Source organism: Diadema setosum, chromosome 18 (assembly GCF_964275005.1).
Source record: "Diadema setosum chromosome 18, eeDiaSeto1, whole genome shotgun sequence".
Lineage (NCBI taxonomy): Eukaryota > Metazoa > Echinodermata > Echinoidea > Diadematoida > Diadematidae > Diadema > Diadema setosum.
The window spans coordinates 9,407,837-9,422,001 of record NC_092702.1 but is presented as its reverse complement, the minus strand read 5'-3'; the positions used below and the strand labels follow the sequence as shown (position 1 = coordinate 9,422,001).

The 14,165-nt window shown below is 39.7% G+C and overlaps 1 protein-coding gene across 1 annotated transcript in view; it reads right to left on the bottom strand.

Annotated features, from left to right (window-relative positions):
* LOC140241716 (dedicator of cytokinesis protein 1-like) overlaps positions 1-14,165 on the bottom strand; it is a 157,378-nt gene that overhangs the window by 142,058 nt on the left and 1,155 nt on the right.

The following is a 14,165-nucleotide window of genomic DNA, read 5'->3' as shown; positions in this document are numbered from 1 at the left end:
GCATGCTCTAAAACATGTACTTCTCAAGAGTGATTGCTAGGAACCCAGGAATGAAGCCACACCTTCCCTCCGCACTCTCAAATTCACAACAACAGAATCTCGGAAGCCTTCCTCCATTGTGTATGCAGACAATAATTTGAATCGTAATTGCAATCGTAATTCAACATTGCAATTGCATTTCTCGACCTGTATGAAAACAGCCTTATTTGCCACCATCACTTGGCTGCAAATGAAGCGCTTTGAATCTTCAGACAACACATGCCTTAGACTGGAGAGTGACCCTGGACACCTGAGCATGTACACTGTAGATTTAGTATGTTGAGTTGTAATATAAATGTGTAAAAAAAAAAAAAAAAAATCAATGGTCTTCATGCAGTATGCCGTTCACACACGCCACTCAGGGCAATTATCTTGAAAGTTTTACAAAAATTAAACTGGACTAATTTTCACATCACGATACTTATCATGAGAGTTAAAAATTGTGTGCATGTGTCTCCACACACAAGAATTAGTGGCAAAAATCTATAAATTTCAAAAACTTTTCATTTCATGAGTATGTGACAGGACTTACTTGAGATGGGGTTTGTTCCTGCCAATGTAATATATTTAAGACATACAGAAAACTGTAACACTTTTTCTACACTGCGGGTTGTCGGGCATGAGAGACGACTTTGCAGACTCTTCCCTTTGTGACATATGCTTTACTAAAATGGTAACATTGTTTGTGACTACGCCATAATGCTCAAAGGAAACCAAAACCAGAAACAATCAACTCTCCATACACAAGATGATAACAATCAAGCAATTCAGACAAATTTTCATTGTCTCAACAAAGATCTGGAGATATGCAAGTACAGCCCACAGTAAGCAGTGTGTGAATACAGAATTGTGCGTTTTAGTGGTTCAGTAATATCATTATTCTCTTCGAGTTTCACATTTGGTAGAAGTGAAACAAGATCACATAATAGGTACCAGCAACTATTCCGCTGGGGGCATCTGCTCTAAAACTTTCTCTGTGTATACAACATTTTCGAAGCATCACAAATACAACTGTAAATCCCAGAGAGGTAGCACTGGGTGAATATTTTAAGCATGGTCCACATGATTTGTATACATTGTACCACTTCCGTTGCATGAAATTAGATATAATTTAATATCGGTAATCAAACTTTGGACATGAGACTGAGTCATACATACAAGTTGAAGGCATACACCTGTACCTTTTAAGTTTTATACAACATGAATGTTGTTTTGATTTGCAAACCTTTCAAAATGAAGAAACGCATGCATGCATGAATTCTCGGGCAGGGTTACCAAAGTACCATTATTGTTCGTACAGGTACACTGTACGACAGCTGATATTCATCCCTCAAAATCTCTGCAAGCAGAGGATGCTGTTAGTGCCGCTTTTTATCCCATTATGCTTATTGCATTTTAACTGACAGGCATATGATGTACTCACAAATTCACATAAGCTGTACAAAATATGTCCACACAACTTGCTCTAAGTGAAAGATGCATACTGTCATAAATGACACATACATGGTATTTTTCTCTGCATGGGGTTATTCAATAACTTTGATGAAAATGCAAAGGGTACAATGTATGTATCTGAGGGTCTTTATACAATGTATGTCTTTAGATTTTTTTTTTGACTCTCAGCACAATAGCAGTGTCACTGTTAGTGCTCTGGTAATGGACTAAGAAAACATGCAAACCTGACACAGGTACCAGTTGTATTGTGCAATTTCTTTATCTTGAGCGTTTCTAAGTTCATTGGTACTGAACATAAAAGTTTAATTGAAATACAGAATACAACACAAACATTGTGTTATATATTAAATGGGTTAGGTTATTGTAGTCAAATACCAGTTAGTGATTGGCTAAACACAGTCACGTGATGGAGGCACATTGGTTATGTTTGCCCATGGGCAGAACATTTTTGTAATGTTCTCCCATGGGAAAACATTTTCATGTAACAAATCACAAACGATACCAAACAATTCAACAATCATATTTTTCACGCAAGCGATAGGATAAATTTGCCTATTCAATACAATGTGAAAAAGCAGATGACCAATTATTGTAATGCGTACGAAAGTGTGATAATTTGACTAACCCATAAAATATAACAGATGATGACTTTTGTTGTCGGGAACATGTACCAAACGTTCCACCCTCAGGGTTTGAAATGCTATTTTGGGAGGCTATAAGTCCCGAGACGAAGTCGAGGGACTTATAACCTCCCTCAATAGCATTTCAAATCCTTCGGGTGGAACATTCGGTATGTTCCCTCCCCCGCCAGTCATCATCTATATAATGTACTGAGAATATAGCAAAGGAGAGAAAAAAAAATATAAAGATTAATTGAATAAGTGAGTTTTGAGCATTCATTTGAATTTATGATGCACCTACACTGTAGCTCCTGTATTTTATCTAGCAATTGTTCACATGTATAACAGACGTGTGTGCATACATGTACACCCTACATGTCAACAATGCTGTGAATATCTGTGGCCTGTATGTGAGACTGTTTATAATCACAGACTTGCATCTGATGAAGGGAAATCTTGTCATGGAATCAGAAAATTGGGCACGGTCATGTCTTTGTTGAATGGACATACTGATATGGAAGCAGACAAGACTATAGAGTCTTCCCTTGGGCTCTGCTGCTGCACATACTGTACACCAGCCACTTCCTCCGCTGGTAAATTACATCACATTCCAGATGGGAACACCCTGGCAGCGTGGCAGGAAAGACACTTCCTGATCTTCTTTTTCAGATGGGATCCGATTTGCAGTGCATGGATATGTTAAAAACAGAGCGCTGCGCACTTTCAGGGTAATAGCAGGGTGCACAACCAAACAGGACATGATGAGCCTACAATGTATGAATATGGGTTCTGGGCAGGTACAGTATGACCTGATACATACGTACATGTACACGTACACCAGACATCCCTCAGCAGACGAGGGTCACATATTCATTCTGAGAGCTCTGTGTTTAATACAGTAGCAATGAATTGCATTTTAACACATTCCATATAATGCATCAATTCACAGAGCACACCAATATGAAGTCAGACAGCAAATTTTGTATTCTTCTTTTTCTTTAGTATAATTATTATCATTATTATTATTATCATTATTATTGTTGTTATTATTATTATTACTATCATTATTATTATTATTATTATTATTATCATTATTATTATTATTATTATTATTATTATTATTATTATTATTATTATTATCATTATTATTATTATTATTATTATTATTATTATTATCATTATTATTATTATTATCATTATTATTATTAGTAGTATTAGTATTATTAGTATTATTATTATTATTATCATTATCATCATCATCATTATTGTTATTATAATTATCATTATAACTAATTTTCTTTTTTTTCTTTTTTTGCATCAAAGTGTGACAAGTTTGCAGAATCTTACCCAAGACACCACACTATCCGCAAGACATACAATACATTGTACATGTAGGTCTTGGTCTAAGAACATTCTCTAACATATCAAGTGTTGCCATGCTAATCATTTCTCCGGCAATCTCAGCTACCCAATGTAAACAAATGCCATCCTGTTTATACAGTGGTATATCCAGACTCGACTTGAGCACTATCAAATACAAGGTTTTAGAAGCCATTCATGTAAGTGTATCACCTTACAGTTGTATGTATGTCCATCATGTACCTTCAAAATGCACAATATATTGCCATTTGATACACAATAGACCTACAGGTATGAAGAAAATATAATCCTTATTGAAGAGCTAATGTTTGTTTGTTTCTTGTTGTTGTTCTTGTTCTTGTTGTTGTTAGGATGTACTGTGAATTTGTTAGGAGAATAATGCAATGAAGAGGAAGCTTATCAGTCATAGGGACATCTTAAGTTGATTTATTTAATGTTCACTGTAACCATCATGGCAATAAGTAACTGAGATGTGAATCGTGTTTGTATTGTACAAATGTTCACGGAAGCAAAACTTTTATGTCCTTCACTCCTATCACAGATCAATAAGGATGAATCTGAACGAATATGAATAATTGCTGTGACTTTTAATGCCAACCTTCCAGTTTACTACTGTACATATCCCCAAGCAGCATAAAACAAATTCCTGCCACCACTCTCTATATTTGGTTTATAGAATAGGAAGACTTTTGATGTTATGATGTCATTTTTCTCTCTTCCCTTTTATTTTTGTTTTCTTGGGGGTGAGTGGGTTGCAAAAGAGATGCATCCCAGGTAGAGCTTGAAAAATGTTGAGAATTCTGTTTGCTGCCTTCCCCGGTTACAATGCTCATAAATTACTATTGTAGTTAGTCATCTCTTTGCAGTCAGCACTATGACTCATGCTCTTGCAACCTTACAATACACACTAAACAGGTCACGGGTGGGGGGGGGGGGGGGATTACTATGAATCCTGAAAGACATTTTATCACTTTGCAAAGCAAAGAGTGTGCATGCTTATTCTGTTCAGATTTACTATGGAATGGAATGTAACAAAGAACTAGGGGCTATTCATTCATAGTATTGTATCAGCACATTCCTGAGCACATTCCGCAGCCAAATCTTTTATGTTGAAGAGCTGAATTTGCTTCTCAGCAGGCTGATCTTACACAAAACATGTCAAACTTTGTGCAGTGTACCTTTATACTGATCTTAACAACCAGAAACTTGCCTCAGATTCGCCTGATCTCATCACAGCTATGTAAATGCATAAAAACTGATTCCAAGGACTGCAATGCATAATCAAGTGAAGGTGCTCATTACTACATGTACAGTAGTACAATTGCAGGTCCTATCGCACTGATTAAAATGCAATTCTGGGGGGAAAAAACAAGACAAACAGGCCTTTTATAGAATAAAACATCATAGCAGTAAATATTACAGGAAACCTGTCCAAAGTGGCTCACTCTGTTCTCTCCTGCTTCACAGCAATGCTGGATGGTGTGTGGACAAGGACAAGGAACACAATTTTTTTTTTTGAAATATTTTCATCGCCATTTTGACAAACATTAATTAGTAAACAAAATTGATGCAGAGCACACATTGGATGCTTGTGAAGACGAGAAACTACTTTCTTTTTCTACTTGGCCTAGTGGTGAAATAATACTCTAAAGTTAAGAATGACAGCTTTGTACCATAACTACACTTGTATGTACATAGGGAAATGGTGTCTAAATCTTTCGATGTGGTTTATGCATTATACTGAAATGCACCATGATCAATTTTGCAACCAGTGACATATACTGCTATCCACAAAGAATGCAGGAAATGTGATGTGTACATGGTAAAAAGAAAGGGGAAAAAGGGTTTCTTTGCATGAAAAGAAATTACACTTTTCAAGATTAAGATCATTAATGATGTCAATTTTGCCAATTACATTGCTTCTTTGCTTGACTGGCTCCAGGGCAGGGCAGAGCATCTGCCGTGTAGATATGAATCATCCCCAAATCTAGGGAACGATCAGGAACACAGCATCCGTTGCCACGGCAACCATGGCATAAACAATATCCAAGCACAGGAACTTGGCCGATCACCACTCACTGCTATTTTGAATCCCTGGTACTCTCCTACATCATAAACACCTTCAGCAAATCGTCTATCAAGGTAAAAGGTTACTAGAGTACTCTGAGCAGAGCTCATGCCAAGTAGTCCCCCTCTGCCCAGCGTGCTGACAGACAGCGGATATGGCGCATTGTCGAACCTACCAAAGTTCAGTGAGTGCTTAATGAATGGTTCCTGCTATCAATTTCCAAAAGGTGTTAATAGTACCAAGGAGCTACAATGTATGACAGATGACAGATGCTTTGGCTTTACTCTCAGTGGGCAAAATCACAAAATTCTTCTTTGTATGTCTTCATATTTCTGGTTGTAATCCTAAATTTGTCATAACAGTACTCCTCCCTCCTTTGCAATTTTAAAGGGAATGGGGAGAAGCCGAGATGGAATTTCTCATCGTTGAAGTAGACCAACACATCCGAATCAGCTTTGACTCAACAAAGTAAGATTTTGTCATGTATTGTTATAACAAAGTGTCATTTCAAGTATATCATGGCGGTTGGAAGTGAATACATGTTGTAGTTGGCTAGATCTTGAATTTAAAAGGCCACGTATTCCTTTATCTAGGATAGCTGCATCAGTCGTTAACACCTCATGCATCATCACTGCTGTCTATGAAACTGAAAGTGGCAATCAAGTTTTATATATTAAATTGTACTGTGAAAACAATTCTTCTTTTGCATGAAAACAATACACACTGAGGCATGTTATTTTCTCAAAACCAAAGACACAGAGTAATTGAAGAGAGTCATTATCCTATAAAAAGATATCTTGTTGACTTTAAACTAGGGTTTGAACACGTTTCTTAATAACTCTCTATGTTTCTACAAAATACATACATGATGTATCTTTCGTTGGGTTGAAGAAACCCTTGTGTTCAACATCTGTTCTCTAAAAAATTAGCAAGATTTAAGTTATCAATAGCATAACAATATCCAAAAATAATATTCAAATTTGGATGTTATGAATTCAGTACTACCATATAATGTAAGTGACTTGAATACTGGTATATCACTCCATACTACTACTCATATCTCAGACATTAAATCATTAATTGAAGCAGACCACAAGGTGCACACAAGTTGACACCTGCAAGAAAATAAAAGTAATGACTTACAACAGTCTACAATTTGTGAAATGATATTTGATGTATTGTACATCAAACTTTAAAAGTTTTTCTAGACATAGAGGATTGAAAATTTTGGGGTAATGAATGGCCATGAAATTCTCACATGAATTCTCTAAGTGAAGGTGCACCTTTATCAAGACATGGAATTACAATGTCATGCTTGAATTTAGCTTGTTTTTCCTGTCCATGAATTTCCTTTGTCTCTCTGCCTAAGTGTGTTTCCAGGAGTTGCGTGCTGCGTTATGCTTTAAACATCAAAATGTGTACTTTTACAGTCACAATTAAAGACACCCAGTCGCGAGGATACATGGACATATTTCAGCCGCGGGCGGCAGCACGTAAACTCGCTTCCGAAGTTGCTACGAAGCGAAATGTGTGTGTGCGCAAGACAGCCCTAAGGCAATGTATCGCGCTATAGTATCTCGTTTGCTCGCTTGATTGATCTGAGCGCGGGGAGTACGTTTTGTGTAATGTGAATTGAATGTATGGTATACTGTATGTACTGTGTGATGCAATGTTCGCATGAGCTATAGTAGCTAGCTGCCTATACTTCGTGCGACTACAGTGTACGCCTTCTCTGATCGCACCGTCGATCGTCGTCAGTCGTTAACTACACTGTAATCGTCAGATCAGATTAAATATAGGTAGGGTGGCCATCATGGACGATGACACATCGTCATGGGTAGCGGATATTACCGCCGAGTTGTCCATTCTGAACGCGGACGATTGGGTCGGAGACCTTGACGTGTCTTGTGTAGCCCTACTATATACATATCGACCACCCTTATTGAAACCGACCGCGTATAATTCGTGCACTGAACACTTAGTACGCACTTCTCTGCGCGCAAAGCACATAAAAATGGATTGGCTTTGAATGTAGATGAGGATGGTGTGGGAAAACGCGATAATTCATTGTTCATTAATGGTTTTAATCAAGGACAAAATTTCGAATGAATATTTTCACCGAATCGTAATGACAGCACTATGTAATGTCTATGGAAGTTTCTAAAAGGCTTCTAAAAAGCTTCGTACAACACGGTGTTCAATACAACTCGGTTTGCGTGCATTGTCAATGCAAAAACAGCGGTCAATCCTAATAACGCGATGTACCGCGGGGAGCTGAAACGCGGCCACGCAAGTTCGTCGGCGATATTTTTGCACTGAAACTTCGAATCGAAAACGGAACAACGGCATTTGATAGAGCTGGATTTTCTCAATCACGTAGGTCAAGTTTTTTTTACGTGAATTTCAGTGTTAAATATTCTTATCAAGCAGATAAACATCAGGCGGTCGATTAGTAGTAGGTCCAACCATACTTGCCCTGGCGTGTGTAAATTCAGGACGGGGAAGCGACTGTGCCCGTGCAGGGCCAACGGCCACAGTTGCACTGCACAGTGTAACTGTGGCCGTGATAGAAGGGGGCCGTGCACCAACCGACATACCTTCAAGTCGAAGTAGGGCCTAAACTACTCGAGTAGAATCTATTATTGTTAGATCTGTCATCTTTGAACCTTTAGTTCCCCTGTTTAAACGTTAGAGTTCTACCAGATCTATTGGGTTAGACTACATGTATGATGGAGCTTGCGATAGATCTATTCATTTTTTTAAATTTATTTGCAAATCCTAAATCATATTCTTGGGGAATTTGCATAACATGATTGATATGAAAAACTTCTCATTTAATGGGACTAATGATATTAAACTGACCCAGCAAATGTCATTTCAATTACGGCATTATCATAATTTGACATAAATGAGAACGTGGAATTATACATAGAAAAATAGGCCTACTTGTCGATCAAACGCAAATGCCCTAAAGTTACTGATAATAGATTAGAAAAAGTCATTCCACTTCAATCGCTGATTCATGTGTAGACTTCTACTTACACATCATCTGGATCTGGATTCCTTGAAGTTGTTGACTTGGCCAGCTGGGGTTGCTTGATTGGCGTAAGCCGTGGCAACACAATTCCACCGTGCATGTCGTAACACGAATTTGCACATTCTAAATAAAAATTCCTGCAAAACTGTTCATGCAACTCCAGCAAGTGGAAAGCAAATTTTTCATCGGCACGCTGACGCTGAAGCCTCCCCCTCTGGTCTCTTACTTGTCCTCCAGCTAAGAACACGTCTCTCTGCGTTCTCCACTCGTCGATAGCGTCAAACAAGTAGATACGTTGCCTCGAGTTGGACGGCTGTTTGATCTCCATTGTGAGGTTTCATTACTAAACCAAAGCCAAGGCTAAGCCGAAACAGTACAGCACTTTTTATTGCAAACAGTACTCGCATACCACACACAATATTGATACTGACATACTGTTAGTACCGGTACCGACGACTTTCTATCAACTTTGTTATGTTACGATCCGGCCCAACGTACTGTAAGCTGTACGTATAACACATGCAGCTGACGCAGCAGACAACATTGCACGATGAGATCATAACAACCTGCCATATGGCCATATGCATTGCAACTTGCTATACATGAAGCTTAGAGTTTTAATATTTTTTCATCAAAGCATATTTATAAATACCAAATATTAAACAACGTAATATATGAATAATTTATGATATTGTTATATAATATTTTCAGACATTTTTAAATATTATTGCCTAGATTGCTGAAATTGGCACCATAGTGCATATAAACAGAGACTGGAGCCAGATACGTACGTACGTACACCCGACAGCTCTCACTACTTCTTGTGTCGCGGACCGGGAGAGATTTTCATGCGCATGGCTGTTGTGCGGTTTTGTGCATGCACCCATTCGGCCCCATTCGGTAGGTATTCGGGCGTCCATGTTGAAATTACAGTGGACAGCTCGCACGGCGCGCTCGTGCCCCATCAGGTTTTCGCTGGTGCGCTGCGTAGCGTCGTGTTCGGCATTCGGTACGCACGGGGGTACAATAACGGGAGGAGCAGCTTGTCGTGCTTTTCTACTGAGCTGCGAATCGCCTGCGACGACCGGCTGCCTTTAATGGAACTGTAACATACAGCTGTATAACATTTCTGAAATATTAATTTCCTATCACCAAGCTAAAACAATATACACTAAAAATATTTCAAAGGTCTTTCTGGAGTTCGGTATGGCAGGATGAGAAAGCCTCCAAAGGTTTGAACAATTCAGACTCAAATAAACATTAAATTTTTATTCAGCATGCATTCCAATGTCTGTCACATCACCATAAAACACGTGTCTGTTGCACAAAGCCTGGGGGTTAGACCCCGGTTACAGTGCGGGGCTGGGCCGAGCCGCAGCCAAGCCGCGGCTGAGCCCCGCAATTTTGTCCGTTTACACTGCCGGGCTCAGTCGCGCTTTTAATTCAAACCTTTCAATATTTTGTCGTAGTGGCGCTCTGCTTGTTAAACAAACGCAATTTGTTATAGTCTGGTTTTCAGACCCTTTGCCAACTGGATTCCATGGCGATGAAGTCGCCGTTCGGGCAAAGGCCTTTGCCGAAGGAAAAATCCTTTTTCGACGTTGAGGGGGTTAATATCCTGAATAACGAAATAGTATGGGCAGAGGGTTTGGAAGCCAGACTAAAATTGGCCGCGCATTTGGCCCAGTTTGCGTTTACACTGAGAAAAGGCCGGGCTCGGCCGCGGCTCGGCCGTGGCCAAGACCACCTCCAGAGCGTGGCCAAATGCGCGGCCAATTTTGGCCCCGCATTTGGCCTTTTGCACGTTTACACTGAAATGAAGGCGGGTTCGGCCACGGCCGAGCCGCGGCCGAGCCTCACACTGTAAACGGGGTCTTAAACATCAAACCAAAAGTTGCAGTGCAGCATCTCCAGATTTTTAATTTTGATGTCTCGCTTCGCATGTTGTGGATATAGATCTACAATGTACATTGTACCTTCATGAATTGATTTTAAAAGCAAAATTTTAGGATGCAGTAAAAACTACTACAAAAGGTTGAATTGATAATCAAGAATTCAGCTGTAACATGCATTACTGTGGACATCTGAAATAGTCACTAATTTCTAATTTCAGAGAGATATTATGTCTATTGCAAAGTACAGTATTTGCAGATGTAAAATTTTAAAATGATTGTATTCATTAGAAATATTTGAGTGCACAATCTGGCTTCTTTCTCTACACTATAAGTACAACTGTACATATGTCATACTTTCGGTATCCAAAAAGAGCCTATTTTTATAGTATGATACAACACAGTTTTAGCTGTAGGTGAGAGGAGACGGATCTTAAATCTAATTCATTTGGGGGATTAACAGCCAGTGTAGAGTGCAGATGACAGAAGTGATGTAATCATAGAAGTGATAAAACAGGCATCAGGGTTCTGTACGTGCTGAAGCAGAGCTAGATGACATGCAAGCAAGGTGATGATCAAAATATTGCAATAATTGCACCGAGACATTACAAGTGGATTAAGAGGTTGTTCAGTGGAGCTCTGATCAAGGTATTTCCTGATTTTCCCATCCTGTTATCTAAATTCTAATATACCTGGTATACAGTACCAGGGTACATGTACATGTAGTCCACAAGGGGTTTTAGCATGTCGCTGCAACATGCTTAAATTCCTGTGCAACATCCTCAAAAGCGTGCAACATCCTCAAAAGCTAGCAACATGTTGTGCAACATCCTCAAAAATTTGCAACACGCTCAAAATATAATGTATTCACACATATGACAAACATGTGCAAAACATGAGAAACATCAAACTATCTGGTACTGAGATATTTTTGTGCAAAACACGAGAGAGAACATTGAATGTAAGCAGCAAAAGAGAGGTAAGCTGTGAAATATTGTGTACTACATGCTCATGATGTGTGCTCCGCGCACATACAACTTCTGCAATGTATTCTTAGGTTCTGAGCTTGCAACATGCTCAAATTTCAAGTTGTGAACCACCCTGCAGTACACCACAAGAAGCAGCCCTGCACATCTTACAAAAGTGCTCCCTCAAACCCATCAAGTCGTTAACAATAATGCCAAGATCTCTGGTAGTTTATGATGGCACCATCAATGTAGAATCATATTCAAACACAACTGTCAGGAGCAGTTCCATTCCTTTTCACTAAACTTGTCCCGAACAAGTTTTACAGATAGAACACTCGAGTACAACTAGACACAAGGGTAGCATGTTGTAGTACTGAATCCCTAGTGAATTCCTGGCTTGAGTAATCTGACTCAAAATTCCCATCGTCCATACTACTCATGATTTGTGCTGAAAATAATCTATATTTTCATTTTTTTTCTTTTTGTTCTTTGTTCTTTTTTGGGGGGGGGGGGCATGGATGCCATCAGTACAATGGTCACATTCATGTAGATATCTAGATTCTCTCTTTCTTCTCTGAAGAAATGAAGGAATCTTTGAATGAATGAAATCTGGATATCGCTGGTCACACTCACAGTATGATTAAGGGTACCACTATCGGTACCCGAAGGATCTGCAGCTCGTTTATTCAAAAAATATAAAACAAATTCACCTAAGTTTTTCCTCAAATATGCTGTAAATACACTGCAGTTTCGAATCTCGTGAACGTCCTGTTGATTCTGAATAACGCAATTTTAGTGCATGCGATGCATTTTCTTCGCGCCGCTTAAAAGGGTACCTCATGACCAATCGGCACCCCCTCCCTCCATTGGTAATACACATGAATTTCACAGTCATGCATCGTTACTGAGTGGATGTGTAATTGAAACGTGTTTATTAGGTTGGTTTGTTAGTTTGTTTATGAGTTTGATTGTGGTTTCTTCGTTGTTATTGTTTTCATAGCTAATGGCACTTAATCCCACGCGTACCTTTTTGTTCTGTATATGCAAACAGCCATGATACGCAGGGTGCCGTTGTCAAGGTACCCGCCAATAAGTGGCACCCTTACCATACTTGTCTTTAACATCCAGAGTTTTATATGCATTGATGTGCAACATGCAATTCTATTATGCTTTGAACTTAAGGTCTTTTTCTAGTTGTATTGAGAGCTAGAGATGTGGTTATGTTTTTGGTTTTCGGGGTAGGCCATTCCAGTCTTTCATATAGTTCTTGGGAGAAAGCTACTGAAGTAAAGCAAGTTACCCAATGTTCAACATCCTACATTGTAAATTGCGGAAGCAAAATAGCGTGCATGATCCGAACGCCTGCGCTGTGATCATCGTTCGAATGCCTGTACTCATTGCTCGACCCCATATGTCTGTGCTTTGACATTCACGATGTATCGCGCCGCGCGCTCGCCCTGCCTATGGGAATGTATTAGCGCGCGTGCCACGCGCCAGCGAAACTGTATACATAGTACATCGCACTACAAGAGCGCGGTATTCCATGTACTCCACGCTGTGCGAGAGATTCAACGCATACACAACACGTTGCGATCGAACCATGGCGATGCCGCAAATTCTGGCATGGGTGGCATGCAAAATATAAATATCGCATAAACGCTCAAGTTATCTTAGAAACGGCTGCCATCGTGGCTGTAGGTATACACGCTGTACAGATAATTCAATGCAGATAAACGGACTAGTAACTTTGAAACTTGGAATGAAACAAGTCTATACTATGTGTTGCTATGCAACTTTACTTTAAAATACCCGTTGAACTGCTTAATGCGAGCTGACCCAGGAGGGTCGCAACAATGATTTCGGGGGTCCAGCGACATGGCCCACTGTTGTGCTCTTCGGAACACGTGTGGAGGTAGTTGCATAGTTTGAATTTCAGGGAATTTTTATTCGTAAGAGTGGTCTATTCATGGAAGCTGTCGAATCAAGGGCCGCTTGCTTTATGTTATCGTATCGTATAGGCATAGCCGCTACATAACACGATGGCAAGCACGCATGTTGACTGCAGCGCACTGTGTACACCACACCGATCCACAGAGTCGTGAATCTCGCACACCACGCAGTGCGGTGAAGCGGACGGCCGGGCGATCAGCCAATCAGCGGCCCGGCTATCTTTCTATTGCTGTCTATGGGGAATTGTCTGCGTGAGCAACACAGCATATCAGTGCCACTTATTTCTAGTTGTACAAACGTTAGTATTCTACAAGTACAACTTGTAAGCTTAGTTGTAACAGTTATAGTAGCGTTTGTCATTCAACACTAGATGGCGCTCTCGCGCATGTACATCGTTTTCTACACACGCAGTGTGCTCAATTTTTGAGCCCATTTGCGACGATCGCTAGCTGTAGCAGTTATGACAGGGGTGCATTGATATCATTCTTTTCAAAAGTAATACGGCCGTACTGCAAACAACATGTTCGAATCACAAACCTGAATTACTTTTGCCATCCTGTAATCCGCTAGTAACCCGAGGAGGACGATCTGTTTGGCATGCCAAGTCGAAATTTCACACTTATTTGTTGTGACCCTCGGTGTATTTTGTGCTTAATCCACATTGCGCAACATATGGCAGTATCAAAACTTCACTTTTTTCAAAATTGAAATGTTTTCTGATTTTTTGAAAGGAAAATTTATCGAGTGCATGTTAGC